The 18,564-nt window shown below is 41.1% G+C and overlaps 1 long non-coding RNA gene across 1 annotated transcript in view; it reads left to right on the top strand.

The window, feature by feature from the left end:
* LOC138749383 (uncharacterized) overlaps positions 1 to 17,929 on the top strand; it is a 168,297-nt gene extending 150,368 nt beyond the window's left edge. Inside the window, exon 3 of the long non-coding RNA XR_011348603.1 lies at positions 17,723 to 17,929. This is a non-coding gene — a long non-coding RNA (uncharacterized lncRNA). The remainder of the gene's footprint in view (positions 1 to 17,722) is intronic.
* Positions 17,930 to 18,564: the final 635 nt, after the last annotated feature.

Genomic DNA, 18,564 nt, shown 5'->3' with positions numbered 1-18,564 from the left:
CATGGCTTGTTTCAGCATCATGCTGAAGAAGATTGAAAAGAGGGTTGGTGCGAGAACGCAGCCTTGATTCATGCCATTGTTAATGGAGAAGGGTTCAGAGAGCTCATTGCTGTATCTGACCCGACCTTGTTGGTTTTCGTGCAGTTGGATAACCATGTTGAGGAACTTTGGGGGGCATCTGAAGCGTTCTAGTATTTGCCAAAGCCCTTTCCTACTCACGGTGTCGAAGGCTTTGGTGAGGTCAACAAAGGTGATGCAGAGTCCTTTGTTTTGTTCTCTGCACTTTTCTTGGAGCTGTCTGAGGGCAAAGACCATGTCAGTAGTTCCTCTGTTTGCGCGAAAGCCGCACTGTGATTCTGGGAGAACATTTTCGGCGACACTAGGTATTATTCTATTTAGGAGAATCCTAGCAAAGATTTTGCTTGCAATGGAGAGCAGCGTGATACCCCTGTAGTTTGAGCAGTCTGATTTCTCGCCTTTGTTTTTGTACAGGGTGATGATGATGGCATCATGAAGGTCCTGAGGCAGCTTTCCTTGGTCACAGCAGAGCTTGAAAACCTCATGCAGTTTGGCATGCAGAGTTTTGCCACCAGGTTTCCAGAGCTCTGGGGGGATTCCATCCATACCTCTTTTCAGTTGTTCAATTGCCTTATATGTCTCTTCCCGGGTGAGGACCTCATCCAGCTCTAGCCTTAAGGGCTGTTGAGGGAGCTGGAGCATGGCGGATTCTTGGACTGAGCGGTTGGCACTGAAAAGGGATTGGAAGTGTTCTGACCATCGGTTGAGGATGGAGATCTTGTCGCTGAGGAGGACTTTGCCGTCTGAGCTGCGCAGCAGGCTTTGGACTTGGGGTGAAGGGCCTTACACAGCCTTTAGAGCCTCGTAAAAACCCCTGAAGTCGCCAATGTCCGCGCTGAGCTGGGTTCATTTGGTGAGGCTAGTCCACCACTCATTTTTGATCTCCCGTAGTTTGCGCTGAAGATGGCTGCATGCGCGACGGAAGGCTCGTTTCTTCTCTGGCCAGGATGGCTTTGCAAGGTGAGCCTGGTGGGCAGCTCGCTTCTTTGCCAGCAGCTCCTGGATTTCCTGGTTGTTTTCGTCGAACCAGTTTTTTTTTTACTGGAGGAGAAGCCCAGTACCTCTTCAGTGGATTGCAGTATGGCAGTCTTCAGCTGAACCCAGAGGGTTTCAGGGGATGAGTCCGTGACGCGGATTGCATCCTCGAGCTTTGCTTTGAGGTTTGCCTGGAAGTTTCTTCTTACTTTGTCTGACTGCAAGTTTCCAACATTGAACCTCTTTCTGGGGGCTCTACTGTTCCTCGACTTTGGCTTGAAGTGAAGGTTGAGCTTGCAGTGAATCAGCCGGTGGTCAGTGTGGCATTCCACGCTGGGCATGACCCTGGTGTGGAGTACATCTCGTTTGTCTCTCTCTCGCACCAGGACGTAGTCCAGGAGGTGCCAATGTTTGGATCGGGGATGCATTCAGGCTGTCCCTCTGCTGAAAAAGGGCATTTGTAATGACAAGCCGCTGTTCTGCGCAGAGCTCCAACAGGAGGCGCCCGTTGTCGTTGCACTTGCCGACATCATGCTTGCCCAGGATTCCTGGCCAGGCTTCTGAGTCTTTGCCGACGCGAGCGTTGAAGTCGCCAAGGATGACAACCTTGTCGGCTGTAGGGGTGCGTTGAATGAGGTTACGCAGATCAGTGTAAAACTTGTCCTTTTCTGCTGGTTCCACCTGGAGGGTTGGAGCACAGACACTGATGAGGGTGATGCGACGCTTGTTTTGAAGGGGGAGTTGCATGGACATGATCCGGTCCCAGTGGCCTGTCGGAAGGTTTTTGAGTTTGGAGGCAATGGAGTTCTTGACCATGAAGGCTACACCAGATAGGTGTCGTTCATCCATAGGCTTGCCAGACCAGTAGAGTGTGTAGCCCGCGCCGTGTTCTTGGAGGCTGCTTACATCTGCAAGGCGGACTTCGCTGAGTGTGGCTATGTCGATGTCAAGTCTGAGGAGTTCATGTGCGATGAGGGCAGACCGACATTCAAGTCGGTGGCTGTCAGCCTTGTCTAGCATGGTTCTGATGTTCCAGCATGCTAGCTTGAGTTTATGAGCATCTTTTGAGGGGGAGGACGTGGAGGGGGAGGATGTGGACATGTCCTCGGGCCTGCTCAAAGGAGCTTTTAGGTGGAGTGCAGTGTGCGCAGTACTGGCCCCACCCTTTACACCCATGGTTCGTGTGTCATGGCCTAGCAAGCTGGGATGTGGTAGCGAGGTCCTTGGGTCGTAGGTTTTATATCGGAGTGGCCTTCTCCTATGCAGGTTTCTTACCCGGGCTGGAGGGGCCTGCCCCCCCTCTTAAGTCGGACCATACCTGGTCGCAAATCACCTGTGGACATGGCCTAGGTAAGTTTAATTGAGTTCTCTAACTACCTCTGAGGTAGGTCAAGGACCCGGTTGGATTCTGACGGGGTTGACCGAGTCACACCCTTTCTTACTGCTGTGTAACTGGGGTGTAAAATGTAAACTGCGAGCGGGAGGCAGTGGCCCCGGCCTTGGTCGAGTGAGGCAGGCGGAGGCCCCGGTCCGGGCAGAAGCGAGGGGGAGGCGGTGGCCCCGGCCTCGGCAGAGTGAAGCAGACAGTGGCCCCGGTCCGGGCAAAAAGAAGGAGGTGGCGGCCCCGGTCTGGGCACAGGGAAGGTGGCGGCGGCCCCGGCCCTAGTCCGATCAGAAGGTAGGCGGCGGCGGCCCCCATACGGGCAAAAGCGAGGGGGAGGTGGTGGCCCCGGCCTCGGTAGAGTGAGGCAGGCGGAGGCCCCGGTCCGGGCAGAAGCGAGGGGGATGCAGTGGCTCCGGCCTCGGTAGAGTGAGGCAGGCGGAGGCCCGGATCCGGGCTTTACAAAGCTTTACTCATTTTACTCATTTTACTCAAATTACTCATCTATTAACTTGCTAGTCAACTGTAGTTTTCAGCATAAATGAGGACTATTGGCCCAGGATTGGATGTTGTCATTGCTTCACTTATCTTTCCACTAGATTGGGAAACTCTGGAAGAGACAGTATTTCTTGGTATCTTTCCAGTAACTTCAAGTGCCTTTTGTGGGTTGTCTGCATCACCATATTGCATTGAATGACACTGATCGCTGCTGCCCGGTAGAACTTAACTACTGTGCTGTACCAAGTTTGAAAACAGAATTTTCAAATGCCCTTTCAATCATGCATATTGAGTATTATGGCTTGGATCTCAACCACAGCATTCAAACATTTCTGTCATCTGCCTACTTCTGCTCAGCATTAAAGTTCATATTAGTTTTGGAGTGTAGTTGTATAGATTGAATCATTGCCCGTTCATTCCGAAGTTAGTTTGTAGGCATTGAGTTGCGAGAAAGATTGGAAAGAGTGGTGGGTCAACGATGTAGTATAGTTTGGTGCTACTTTTCATTGAGATTGGTTTTGTTAGAAACATGGCAACAGAGAAAAGAGGTGCAGGAGAAGGCCATTCAGCCCCTTGAGCCTGCTTCACTATCCAATAAAATCATGTCTGATCATGTGACTTTAGTTCCCTTTTTTCTGCTTTATCTCCCTATCCCTTGATCCAATAGTGCAACATCTAACCCCTTTTGAATATACAATATTTAAGTAACTAATATATCTAAGAGGATTCCACAAGTTCACAACTCTCTGAGAAAGTTTCTTCTCATCTCAGTCTTTCATGGCTCACCACATACTTAGACTGTGATCCTTTGTTCTGGATTGATTAATTAGGATCATGGATTACTTTATCCATGAAATTTGAGTATGTAATGATGTTTCTGCAGAATTAAATTCTCATATGGTTAGAGATGGGTTAATGGCATCATAACTAATGGTTAATATGGTTCTAATGGGAAATTTTCCTCATTGTCCCTGCTGGTTGATGGAATCAATGCCTTCAGTAAGTTTGTAAATGTCCATGTTTCATGGTTGCTGTTGCTCAATGCATTTCTCTTGGAGAGGTTTAACTGGGGAGATTTATGTCCTCTGTGCCTCTGGATGGACAAAATCCACACTGCAATTCATAGGCCTGATCTACGACCCTGAGAGGAGGTTGAGCAGGGCACTGACGATGATTTCCCTGTAGTTACCAGAGTCAGGAAAATGGGACATGCATGTGGAAAACTTGATTTGTGGAGGTTTGATGTGAAAATACAGCTTTTACAGTACAGGAAAGATGATGGAGGTCAATAAACCTGCTATTCAATGGTTCAGATCAATACAAAATAAATAGACATTGGTCAAGTCCCCTACACAGGATTTTGGAATTTCTAACATGTCCTGTCGTGTCTTTTCCAAAAAAAAAATCCACAAGGAATAGTATCCTTATTCATACTTCTGAACATTCAGACTAAATACCAAACATGCTGTAGGCGTTAACTTGCTAATTCCTCCACATTCTCTGGGAATGTGGCTTCTGATAGATTTACAAGTCTCCCTTTAGTAACTTATCAAGTTTCTCCAGGACAATGTGTCAGAATATGTTTCCAATGTTCCCAGATCCTCTGACCAAACAAGCTCAGTGTCTCTCCTGCTGTGCCTCGAGAACAATGGAATCACCACACTTCTCAATGCTTCAAAGGGACAGTTCTCAGGACTACTTAGCCAAAATAGTTGTGGAGGGGGGGGGGGGGGGTGGGGGTTCATAGCATCAGAACCACAAGCTTGCAGGCTCTTCATGGTGAATGAAATGAGGGACAATTTTTAACTAATTGTGTATCTGTAGAAAATGCAGTCAGTGGTAGAAAGTTGTGTTGAAATGGATTTGTCTTGTCTTAGCTGCTCATAAATGGGCTCAAAATTTCTTCTTTGGCTTGGCTTCGCGGACGAAGATTTATGGAGGGGGTAAAATTACTCTTCATGGAAAACACAGAAATTATCCCAGACCTAGTGAATAACTTGGATTAAGAACATGAGAGAACTAAGGAGATCACAGTTATAAACATCAGTAAATATAATTAGCATTGGAGCAGTGAACAACATTAGAACAGCACTGAAAGTTGATTTACTTCCAAGACCTGACGACCTGTAATGTGTTTTGAATGAGGTAATTATGGAGATAATGCATGCGTGGGGCGTTATCTTCCAAAACTGTTTAGATCTGACAAATGTAACCTCCCTCATTGTTTAAGAAAGGAGAGGGACAAAACAAGGAATTAAAAATGGAGGAAACATGTCATGGACATATTATTAAAGAAATAGTAGTAGGAGTCTCAGAAATTCGCAATGGGATTGGGCAGAGTCAACATGGACGAATGAAAGGGAAGTTATGTTTGGAAAATCTGTCAGATTTCTTTCAGGTTGTAACTTGCAGAATTAATAAGAATTAATTAAGTCCGCATTAGGTATTTGAAGTTTTAGCAGAATAACAGAATAAAATACATAGAACAGCGCAGGAACAGCCTTTCGGCCTATAATGTCTGCACTGAACTTGATGTCAAATTAAACTTGGTCTTTTCAGTCTATACATGATCTATATCCTTCCATTCACTTATCAAAGCTACCATCGTGCCTGCTTTCACCACTATTCCTGGCAGCCCATTTCAGTGACCCACCACCCTCTGCTCCAATAAATATTCCCTGCACATCTCCTTGAAACTCCCCCCCACCTCTGCCCCCCACATTCGATGCTTTTTCTCAAGTATTTCACACGTTTACCTGAGGAGAAAGATACTGACCATCTACCCCGATTCATACCACTCATAAATTGATAAACTTCTGTCAAGTTTTCCTTCTTTCTCTGATGCTCTGAAAAAACAAACCCAAGGTTGTCCAACATTTCTTATATCTCATATGAATATTAAGCAAAATTAGAGCAAGGGATATGTGGACTAATTAAGTACAGGTTAATGGACAGAAAACAAAGCTCGGTATTAAGCAGGTTGAGTGGCTTTTATTCGTGAAGCACCTGAAATAACTCTGACTCTAAGAGATATATATATATATATTTTTTTTTCAATCAGTGAAGAGACCAAGTGCAATCTGTTCAGTCTAGGTGATGATACAAAGCCAAATGCAGTACGGACTATGAGGAGGAGGTAGAGATACTATGGTAGGATATTGACAGAGTGAATAGACGTGGAGATGGCAGGTGCAATACAGTATGGAAAAGATTAAATTCTCCACTGGAAAAATAAATAGAAAAAGGGATATATTTTAAAGCAAAAAGTGTTGGTGTGTAAAGAGACCTGAGTCTTTGAGAGCTTATATTTGAGTATACAGCAGGAAAATCGTACACTGGCCATTATTGCAAGAGAATTTATTTTTAATATATTTTTATTGATTTTAATAAAGAACACACAAAAAAGTACAATGCACAAATTGTAAATCATACACAAAATTCATATTCTAAATGGTATATGTCCTTTTTTTTGAAAAAAATCTCTAATAGGACAAAAAAAAGAAAAAATTGCAAAGGATAATATCCCAAAGCCCGTACCCAACCCAAGATGTTATATATGATTAGTATTAAAAGAAAAGCAAAGGAAGATAAATAAGTAAATAAAAAGAACGTGGAAAAGATACAAGTCGGACAATTTAATTACGTTGGAATAAAATTATAAAGTAAGATAGTGAGTCATCAATGACCCCCATAACTTCAGGAATCTTATCTCTAAATTATGAATTGAATAACAAATATTTTCCATATACAAACAGGACATGATGTCACTCAGCCAGTGATCATGAGTAGGTGGGGTAGCATCCTTCCATTTCAATAAAATCATACAGCTCGCCAAAAGAGAGGCAAAAAATAGCATGATTCTGAACCAGAGACAAACAAGAATCATTCCCTCCCATTGCACCAAGGGATTCAGTGACAAAGTATGGAAAACCTCTCTCCAGTATTTCTCTAGACTAGGACAAGTCCAGAACATGTGAATTAATGATGCTTTCTCTGCTCTTACACCTGTCACACCAGGGAGTCATATTGATATAAAAATGAGACAATTTAGCCTTCTACAAGCATGCTCTGTGTACCACTTTAAATTGTAATAAACAATAATGAGCACATAATGAAGAGTTAAACTATTAACTAACTTAACAATTGTGCCCCAATCCCCATCCAATATAGTCAAATTTAAATCCTATTCTCAAACATTTTTGATTTTAACTAACAAAGTCTTATTTAAACATAACAATTTATCATAAATAATAGATATTAAAATTTTATGAGAAGGCGTTAAGCTAAAAAAAACTCATCTACAAAATTTGATTCAGACTCTCTTGGAAACTCAGATAATTGTGATTGAAGAAAACGCCGGGCTTGCAAATATCTAAAAAAATTAGCTTTGGACAGGTTAAATTTAGCAGAAAGCTAAATGATGCAAAATATCCATCAGTGAACAGATTTTTCAAGCTTCAAATCATCGCTGAAAAATAGCATCATGCAGAGAAGGTCAAAAAAAGTGATAAGATACAATAGGGTATTGCAAGTGAATTTGAGTACAAGAGTGAAGAATATGAGACTGGTAATATCATGCAGATTCTGGTTTCTGTACCCAAGAGAAGGTAAACCAGTGATTGTGGGAGTGAAACATTTTTTTGTATTGGATGAGGTGAGATGATACAAATTGGGTATATATCTTCTGAGATTTATAAGAATGAGTTGTGGTTTTATTGAAGTGCACAAAATTTTGGGTAGCATGGTTAGCTTAGCAGTTAGCACAACATTCTTTCTGCTCTAGTGACCCAAGTTCAAATCTGGTGGTGTCTATAAGGAATTTGGAGTAAAACATGAAAGTCTGCTGACGCTATGACTGTAATTAAAAACACAGAAATGCTGAAGGAACTCAGCAGGTTTCATAATGCCCATAGGAGGTAAAAATTTCTGACCAACGTTTTAGGACTGAGCCCTTCCTCGAGGTACATCTTGAGGAAGGGCCCAGGCCTGAAATATTGGTAATATATTTTTACCTCTTGTGGGCATTACAAAACCTGCTGAGCTCCTCCAGCATTTCTGCGTTTTCCTTCTGTAAGAAGTTTGCACGTTCTCCCTGTGTCCCCGTGAGTTTCCTCTGTATACTCTGGTTTCCAAAGATGTACAGATTGGTAGGTTAATTGGTCAAAGGGCTGTATTTGGGTTGCATGGGCTCATGGGCCAGAAGGGCCTGTAACCATATTGTATCGTTTTCAGAATCAGAATTTATTGTCATGAGCAAATCTCAAAATATGTTGTTTTGCTGTTCTTTGGCTTGGCTTCGCGGACGAAGATTTATGGAGGTAGCATCTCATATAAACCACATTTCAAAATAAATAAAAATAGTGCATAAAAAAGAAAAACACAAAATCATGTAGTGTCCGTGGTTCATTGATTATTCAAAAATCTGATGGCCGTGGGGAAGAAGCTGTCCTTATGCCACTGAGTGCTCGTCTTCAGGCTCCTGTTCCTTTTCCCCGTTGGGAGCAGAATGAGGATGGCATGGCCTGGCTGGTGGGGGTCCTCGAGGATAGAGGCTGCTTTCTTAAGACACTGCCCTTGTAGATGTCCTTGATGGAGTGAAGACTGTTTCCATGATGTTGCAGGCCCAGTTAACAACTCTCTGGTGTTTTATCCTGTCCTGAGTGTTGCACTTCCATACCAGACAGTGATGCAGCCACACAGAATGCTTGTCACAGATGTTTTCAAGAGTCTTTGGTGACATATCAAATCTCCTCAAACATCTCACAAAGTAAAGCCATTGCCGAGACTGCTTCAAGATTGCATCAACGTGGAGGCTCCAGGACAGATCCTCAGAGATGCTGACACCCAGGAATTTGAAGTTCTTGAGCCTCTCTACTGCTGACCCCTCAGTGAGGACTGATTCAAGTTCTTCTTATTTCCTCCTGGTCCACAATTATCTCCTTGGCTTTGCTAACTCTGGGTGCAAGGTTGTTGTTGTGACACCACATGGCAAGCTGATCTATCTCCCTTCTGTAAGATTCCTTGTGTTGTGTTTCATTCTGCCGACAACCTTAGCGTTATCAGCAAATTTGTAGATAGTACTTGAATTGTGCCTGGCCACATAGTCATGAGTGTATAGTGAGTAGAGCAGTGGGCTAAGCACGCATCCTTGAGGTGTGCCTGTGTTGATTGTCAGTGAGGAGGGGATGTTGTTTCCAATTCTTATTGACTGCGGTCTTCTGATCAGGAAGTCACGGATCCAGTTGCAGAGGGGGGTGCAGAGAACCAGGGTTCGGCGCTTGTCAACCAGCACCGAAGAAATAATGGTGTTTAAGGCTGAGCTGTAGTCGATTATTTAAAATTCATGGGGTGTCGATGCACCATGAATAATCCCAAAAGACTGGAGTTGTGAAACTATCAACCTCCGTCAACCTCCTCATTGATTGATCGAGGCAGAGAGGAATGGGGCGCATGCAAGGGGCTATGGGTAGGATCGGTCTTGGGACGTGTGTCTACCTGGCAACAGCCAATCGTAGCGTAACAGTGGTTTATTACCACAGGTGTCTACACCAGTGTTACAGATTTCAAACAAATAGTTGGGCACATAGGATGGACAGTAAAAGAAGTTTATTTTCCAAACAATAGAGAATTTTTGTAATTCTGTACTCCGATTGAAGGCTGATTGCAAATATGTTCAATGAACGTATTGATAACCTTTTTATGTATTGAAGGATCAGGTTATAAAGGATAAGATAAAGTACTGAGATGAAAGATCACCTAAGATGTTACAGAAATGAGGACCCTTCCTGCTTCAGAACCAAATTTATTTTCTTGATGTGTCACAAAATGTGTTGTTGTGCAGCAGTATTACTGCTCTAGTTTACATTTAAAATTAAATGAGTGCAAAGGAAGAGAGAGAGAGTTAGTGCCTGTGGATCATTGTCCATTCACAAATCTGATGGCAGAGGGGAAGAAGGTGTCCTGATACATTACCGTGAGGTCTTCAATTCCATCCAACCTGATTCCCAATGGTCAGTATGGATGTTACATATTTTCACAGAGGCCTTTTCTCTGGTAATATCTTCCCATGATGGATCTGTTTCAGGAGTCTGGTTTAGGGCACGAGAATAATATAGACCGGCTAACAGAGTTGACAGAGTGTAATGAGGACTATGGGCCCAGGATTGGATGTTGTCATTGCTTCACTTATCTTTCCACTGGATTGGGAAACTCTGGAAGAGACAGTATTTCTTGGTATCTTTCCAGTAACTTCAAGTGCCTTTTGTGGGTTGTCTGCACCACCATATTGCATTGAATGACCCCTTCAGTTCCTCTTTGATGGCAGCAGTGTGAAGAGGACATGCCCTGGGTCATGAGGATCCTTGAGGATAGAGGCTGCTTTCTTAAGATACCATCTCCTGTAGATGTCCTCAATGAAGGGAAGACTAGTTTAGTGCAGAACAAATATTGCACAAGAAATTATTTCATGGTTGTATTCATATTATTTTTCACACAACTTTCAGTAAGCATATCAAATTGAATTAATTTAACTTCCAGAATTATTTATTACCAGTTGTTCTGAAAATCAGTAGTATAATTCTTAATCCTGTTCCAATCATTCTTCTGCAACTGAAGAGCCGAAAATTACTTACTGGACTAAATCTTTCCAAATAAATTGGAGACATCGGCCAATATCCAATGCTCTTAACTACTCTACTAACTATCTACTAACTATTACTGTCACCATCATAACATGAGCAGTGAATTCTTGCTCAGGGGAGGTTTGTTGGGTTTATTGATGTGGAGTGGTTTTTGACATATCCTGATTTTCCTTAGCATTTAAAATTCTCGGTGCAAATGGAAGCAGATGGAAAACAGCAATTGTCAAAGTCTAAATCACATTTGTGAACAAGTGAAATGAAGTATGAACCATTAAAGATTTCCATAGGAAAACTTAGTAAATTAATTTAATTTATTAAAATTTAGAGAAAGAGTATGGTAACAGGCATTTCTGGCCCACGGGTCCATGCCGACTCGTGTGACCAATTGTTCCTACAACACTGTACGTCTTTGGAAGGTGGGAGGAATCCAAACTGGAGCACCCGGCAGAAACCCACGTGGAGAGAGGGAGAACTAACAAACTCTTTACAGACAACGCCAGATTCAAACCCCGGTGACCCGGGTAAATCTTTCAAAAGATTTCCCTGACATTCAATCTGTAAATGGACTGCCTCAACGGCCATGAAGCCATAGATTCATCAAATGTGCTGATTAAGTCAATGTTTTTCACGGTGGCCATAGGATATGGCTGAAGCATTCTATGCAATAGAGTGAGAATGAGTGCAATAAACTTTTTTTGTTTGCATTCATTGTTGGTAAGCTCTGGAATGCATGCTTGTGTTAACAATTGAAGCAAAAATGTTATTATATTGTATACATTAGAAAACTGGCTGAAAGAGGGATAAATTGATAAGGAACAGGCCAAGTACTTGGTATAATAACCTCAGTGGAAGATTAGACTCTAAATAGTCTGTTTTCATTCTGTATTATCTGTGTAATTTTGTGTTATTAGAGTGCTGCAATTATCCTATTTCTAGATTAAGAAAAAAAAGAAAATATAGCAGACGGCAAGGATCCTCATTGGAGAGCATTGATTGGTAATGCCTGCTGGAAACTACTTGTGTCAGGTGAAAGCAGAATTGTGCTCAGCTGTCATCCCTCTCCCCTTGCCAAATATTTTGTAGACACTCACTGTCCAGGCCCACACATGAAGAATGGCCACTTGGGGAAGGGGCTGGAAGATTGCCATCATGCGTGGAATCGTATCCCAACATGAGTTACAGCTTGCAGAAGAGAAAAGGAAATCTGTCCAGCATAGAATAATTTTGAGCATTTGGCGAACATAGATTATTTCTTCAATAGGATTAATTTAAGACTTCATTGTCTGATACTCCTCATCTTGTAGAAGTAAATTGACAATGTGATAAAAGAAATTATTTTTGCAGATATAGGTCTATAGTGCAAATGTTTATTCATCTGACTAAATAACAGTTGTCTGAATGTACTTAATTTAGTTAACCTTGGCATGCATGAAAATATAATGCAAGAGAATTGCTTTTGGAGGCCCCAGAAGGTTTGCAATATTTGCAGAATAAACTACAAAAGTCTAACCTTGTCAAATTTCAATACTGAAAGGAAATCATTTTAACACAGTGAGTGAAAGAATAAAAACTAATTTATCAACAGCTCACAAAACAAATTATTTTTTTAACATTTTGCATTCATAGAAGATTATCTTAATGATATGCATGTGATATTTTTTGGCAAAGTAATTTTAAAAATAGAAAATTACAAGTTTTTCAAAAGTGTATCAATTTTAGATCTGATTCCCTTTCAGAGGGGAAACGTCATTTTGCCTTTGGTTTAAATGAGCTGGTCACCACATCAGAATTTAGTGAAATTCAACCACCTTAATGAAATTGGTGTTTCAATGACATCGGGTGCTCTATTGCATCCCAAAGGTACATGATCATGTATTGTAACTAGGGAGGATTTTACAAATAAATGCACAGTAGAGCATGACTTTGTGCATGACCTTCATACCCTGGTGCTCTTGTGGTGGCCACCTGGGTAATGTGATGGCTAAATTTACCACCCCTGACTCTTTCACAAATTACAGAACTGCTCGGAGGCCACACAGTTCAGCAAGCACTGCTTTCCACAGATGGTGAACCCATTAGTCTGGGCCTTCTTAATGTTCTAACAAAACTAGATTTCAAATAGGGTTAAAGAAGAAGCCTTCATTTCATTAGTTTTTAAAAAAAGTCACATTTCAACATGGCCAAGAATGCAAATATAATTCTTTGATTGGGACCTTTTGATTTTAGTGTCACGGTCAAAGTTAAGTTGAGACACATAGTTTTTTTAAAAATAACCTTACTCACCAGTGCTTCTCCAAGGACACGGGATTCAAAGAAAACAATAGTTTGACGTTTACAAGCAGTAACTGGAGCATTTACTACTAAGGATCAAAAGTAGAAAATATTTGCTTTGTTCCTGTAGTCAGTTTAGCATTTTAATAAATTGTATATGCTGTAAAATTAAAAACAGGCCACATTTTAATTTGCATTTTTATACACCTTTCAAAGAAATTGTATTAACTTATTAGTGGTCATGTTTATGCCACTAAATGTGTACAATTAATTTTTATTATGTTGTAAATCTGAACTTGTGCATGGCTAGTTTCTGCAATTTGCTTGAGGTAATTATTAAACTATATCACAAAACTGAGATATTGTAAGAGTTTCATATATTTAAAAATAAGTGTTGGAATGATCAAATAAATCATGAATTACCTTAAAGTGTTTTACATTGGAAGTTGACCTTAAAATCCATATGCAAACAAGTTCTTCAATTTGTTTTTTAGAGGCATCGTTTAATTTGAGTTTCCTCAGTTGTTAGTTAATAATGGGCTGAGAAATTCCACATCACATAAAAATCATTCAAAGATGCAGTTTAGCAACAGCCCTTCAGCCCACCACGTCCATGGTAATGTTTCTGTCCATCTGCTCTAATCCCATTTGCCCAGGTTACATCCTTATCTTTCAATGCCTCATCTAGTTAATCATCTAGTTAATTGCATGCCCAATTGTCACTTAAACAGTGACCATATCTCTTCTGGCAGTGAGTTCCAGATAAATCCTTCCTTCTCAAAATAAAACCCTTCCCCCTCAATGACCTTTCAAACACTTGCACTTTTATTTTGAAATCTTGATCATGGAATATAGTTCTAATGATCTGCTTTATCTGTGCCTCTAAAAATTTAATATCACTCCACTGTGTCACCATTCAGCTTCCTTCATTCCAATATCTGTATGAATACTCAATGTTCTGGTGAATCTCCTCTGCATCTGCATCCCTCCAATCAGACCTGTACACAAGTGCTGCCTCATCACCCTTTTGTAAAGTGGCTACATAACGTCTCAACTCTTATATTCTGTGCCCCAACCTACAAGCATGCCACATGCCTTCTTTTCATCCTATCAACCTATATTACCCCCCCCCCCACACACACACACAAGATCATCAACATTCCTTAGCACTGTTTACTATTATGTAAAAACTCATTTTCACTCCTCAAACTGCATCACCTCAAATTTGTGGGATTTAAATTCCATCTGCCAATGCTTGTCCAACTTTCCCTCTGATCTATATTCTGTTGTGACCTTAGACAACCTCCCTTGCTGTTAACAAAGTCAACTACCAGGCTATTTGCAAAATTGCAGATTACATCTCCAACATTCACATCCAGGTTGGCAATACTGTACATTTCACAAACAAACGTCTCAGCACCAGTCGTTGTCCTCATATTGCCAAGCCAATTCTGGATCTAATTTGCCAGTTCACCTTGGTTGCCATGTGCCTTTACTTTCTGGATTAACCTACATTGCAGGACCCTGCCTTCATCAGTCTCCATATTTAGCTCCTCAAAAATTAATGAGGCAGAAGTTCCCTTGTTCAAAGCCATGCAAACTATCCCTGTTCAGCACTTGTCTTTAATTCCTATCTTTAGGATTTCGTCCAATACTTTCCCTATCCCTGATGTTATTAGGTTCACTGGCCTGTGGTTTCCTGGTTTCCAGTTCAAATGCAGCATCAACCATTTTACTCACATTCTGATAAAAAATATTAAAAAAAGGATGACTTACATTTTGGCGACAATTGCAATGCGAGTCAGCTAGCCAGGAACAAGGCCTTTCCAACAAATTGTGAACACAGCGAGTTAAATATGGAGCATGATGAATTTATCGAATAATTCTCCACCTATAATTTACAAAAATTCTTTAATTTCTAATTTAAATGTAGTGTTTGAGTTCAAAGTTAATATTTTAATAAGCTACAGTGCACAGTTTAGTTCCAAATGATTTGTTTTTTAGCGTGAAGTATGACATCCCGAACAACTCAATGATAGTGCTCTGTATGGTGGGATTATATTGTCTGCCCTGGGTTCTTGCACCCTTTGCATATACGCTGATACCTGCCCAACAGCCAGAGGACTGATTAAATCTGTCCTCCAGGTGTGTCAACAATCTGCATCCCACGCACAAAAAAATCACGAAACATTAATGATCATCATAGCTACGATATTTACGTGCCGCTCAATTACACTTGATTAACCTACAACTCCGGTACATTTCAAATGGTGGGAGTTTCCACGGTGGGGTGGGGGGGGGGGACCCACGCAGGCACGGGGAGAATGTACCAACTCCTTACAGATAACATGGGATTCGAACCCTCGTCCCTTGGTGCTGCACTAAGTGCCAAACATGCCACTTACAAATTAAGTGTGATTAAATTTGGGACTTTTGGTGACTTCTTTCACATAAGTTTGCTGTTCTGTATTTTCTAGTGAATACATTTTAATTCAACTTAAGACACCCAATGAACAAAATGAAGGAAAATTGTTCTCAAATCTACATCAGCTTTAGGAAATGAAATAACTGGATTTGTGTGCTTAAGGAAGAATAATTGTCTGATTCAGATCTTCATGGAAGCTCAACGTATTTAACTGCACTGAAGCTTAAAACTATCATCAATTTCCCTTAGAAATGTTCCATAATGAGGTACTCGGTGTTCTAGCAAGACCCAAGACTAAAAGCTTTATTGTTTGTTTCAAGTGTATCGGCTTGCTTGTAAGATCAGGCAAGTGCTTGGTCTCTAACATCCAGTTCCCTTGATCACCTCATCAATCAAGCTGATGATCATACCCAGCATTAGGAAGACAACTACAGGATGGGCAATTGTCTTGGAAATGTGAAATAAACATTTCTACATATGCTAATTTTTGTTTATTGACTGCTTTACTGAGCAATGGCATAATTAGGATCATTAACGAAACATAAGCAGCTCAGCACTTGTCAATACCTGACCTTTAGAATTTTCAGTGTAACATGCTGTTAAACAAGCTGTTGGACTTGCTGTCTTCCTCAAATAAACAGGGAGCTGTTTTGAAGACAATAAATGATTAAAAAAAAGGTTCACTTTCTGTTCAGCCATTGCGTTTTTATTGCGTGGACTTGATCAAGTATTTGTCAGGCTACTTTGAAAACCTGGGGAAAAAATAAAAGTGGGCTTATGGTTTCTAGACGAGGAGTTGTGGGGGGGGGGGGTGGTGTGGGTTGGGTAGCAGGGTGGGGAGGTGGATATCTTTCTCATTGGCTGATCATGCAGAAGAACAATGTGGCAGAGGGAGTGGGGGTAGCTATCAGATCTGTGCAGATGCTATCAGACCGTGACTCCTGCAGAGCTATGTTTCCCAATGGAAAAGCAAAATTGCAAATGTTGGACAAATAAATGTGCAAATATTAACTCTGCAGACAGCTTTCGAAGAAATGTTCCTGCACAATCAAATGTTACAAAGCTCTTGTTCACGGAATGGGAATATTAATCCCTTCCATGCCACTGTTTAGGACTTGAAGTTCTAATTTTCTATGTTGAGTTTGTTGAAGGTTGTTGCTTCAGGCAACAAAAAATAAATCCTTATTGTAAACCATTTGCTTTTACCACCTGGAGACCTCTGTACACTGACAGACAGTTTTGACTATTAACTGTAATCCAAGAAAGTATGTGTTTTTCAGGCCTATTTGTACTTCTGAGCCCATAGAATGTGTGGTGCCCTTGATTGCTATATACTGCTCTCTGCTGGTTTCTTCTAACTTTCATGCACCACCCCCCCCCCCCCCCCACCCCCACATACACAGTTCCTCTCCTCAGAGTACTTACTGATCCAGCAAGACTTTGGCCCCTTTAGGACCCATGTCTCAAATAACTCGGCCCCAGCTACATTACATCTCTTCTGAAGGTGACTGCTGGAAACCAGTACAAGGAAAATGCTAGGCTCTCGGCAAAGCCTGATGGCTTCACAGGAGGGGGGGGGGGGGGGGGGGAAATACATCAGTCACAATGTCCAGCTGATTCAATTAACCCTTAGTTAATCTCAGACCTCCTGGAGAATCTGAAAGACATCTGAGGGAATGAGAGATGCTATCTGCCACAAGGATTACGATTCTCTATGTGGATCAAAGACAATTCTTCATTTCGCCCTGGCGATTAGTTGTAATTAAATAAAGTAAGTCTGTTTAAACTTCATTAGCAGGCAGGCATTTGTTACAGTCAAGTGATCTTAAATCAAGCATTCTTAATTAAAAGGTAATCCATGAGATCCTGTAAAATCTGTTTCTAAAATATGTGATTTTGCTGCTGACAGGTTTTCACTTCAAAGATTGGAGTGAATCATCTGATTTTAAGAATTCAGGTAAGTTAAGAGTATCCCCTTTGTGTTCCATTTACCATTGAGTGCTGACTGTAGCTGATAACATCAAATTTGCACGTTATTATCTAAAATGGTTGAAAACCACACTTCAACAAAGTCTGACATAAATCTTCAAGAGGGTGCAATGAATATGTATGAGCTGAAACAGATATGACAGTGTGAGCACATTAAAATTCCTGTCACTAGGGTTTCAAACTTTCCTGGATGGTTAGAGTAGTGGAACGCAATAGTTTTTGTAATATGGTACACAAAGCAATTACACAATTATGTAATTAGAATTTCAAACGCCGCTTAACTGTCTAATCTTTTATTTAATGCTGTGAGGTCAATGCAAAGCTTTGTTTGCACATGTAGAAATGACTGTTGACCTTGAGAGTATGAGTAGGGGTGCTTGCAAAGGCTAAGGCCATTATAGCAAAGCTTTTGCTTTTGGTTCTGGAGTCATTCATCATTTCTGTGCATTCTTTTGTCCTTGACAGATCTGGTCTGAGCCCTGACACCGGACACCCAATAACCTCGAGCAGACATGGCTGAAGGCCCAAAGAATTCCTTCTTTGCAAACAAGCATGAAGATAGCACCAGATAAAGGCATCTCAAACACTGGTGATGAAAAGGCAACAATTTAACTCTATTATGAGAGAGGATATCTCACTTTAAAACATTTTGGGCTTTACTAATAAAAACCTGCTGAGAAGCTGAAAATAGTGTCATAAATGCAGCCAAAAACAATACCATTGATTTTAACCCGCTAGTCACCATGAAGCCATTTTCTGTTTAGTTATGTGTATAGAATTTGAATGCTGTAAAATGAGTACTAAAATTAACAACCCAACTCAGCTTACATTAACGTCACTTTCATGTCCAGTATTCTACTGCCAGTTCATATCAATATGTGAAATGCACTCTTGTGGTTTTGAAAGAGGCTTGTGAAAATTTACAACGCTCCATCATAGCTGTTTGTTGATAATGGAGGGTGATAGGAGGGACACAGGTGTGTTACATTTGAGACCGGTAACACATTTTGTAAGATGAGCAGCGGTTTGCATTGAACTGTGCACCAGTCCATGCATTATTGACTTGTTCTGGTTGATTTGTTGTAGATAAGCATATAGAATTCATATGGTGAGTACAGACAAAGTACATTCCATCACGCACATTTAGTTAAAGCTATGGCTACATTGCATGGTCGAGTTGTAGCCTAGTTGCTATTGTTGAATAATAAGGAAGCCCAACAAACAGCAAAGAGAATAGTGATTGATTGAATTTATTTTTTGAACTCCCAGCAAGATGTCATTGTGGCGTTTGTGTGAGGAATTATTAT

The sequence above is a fragment of the Narcine bancroftii genome, chromosome 1, assembly GCF_036971445.1.
Source record: "Narcine bancroftii isolate sNarBan1 chromosome 1, sNarBan1.hap1, whole genome shotgun sequence".
Taxonomy (NCBI): domain Eukaryota; kingdom Metazoa; phylum Chordata; class Chondrichthyes; order Torpediniformes; family Narcinidae; genus Narcine; species Narcine bancroftii.
The sequence above is the reverse complement of the archived record's forward strand: the minus strand, read 5'-3'. Positions and strand labels throughout refer to the sequence as shown.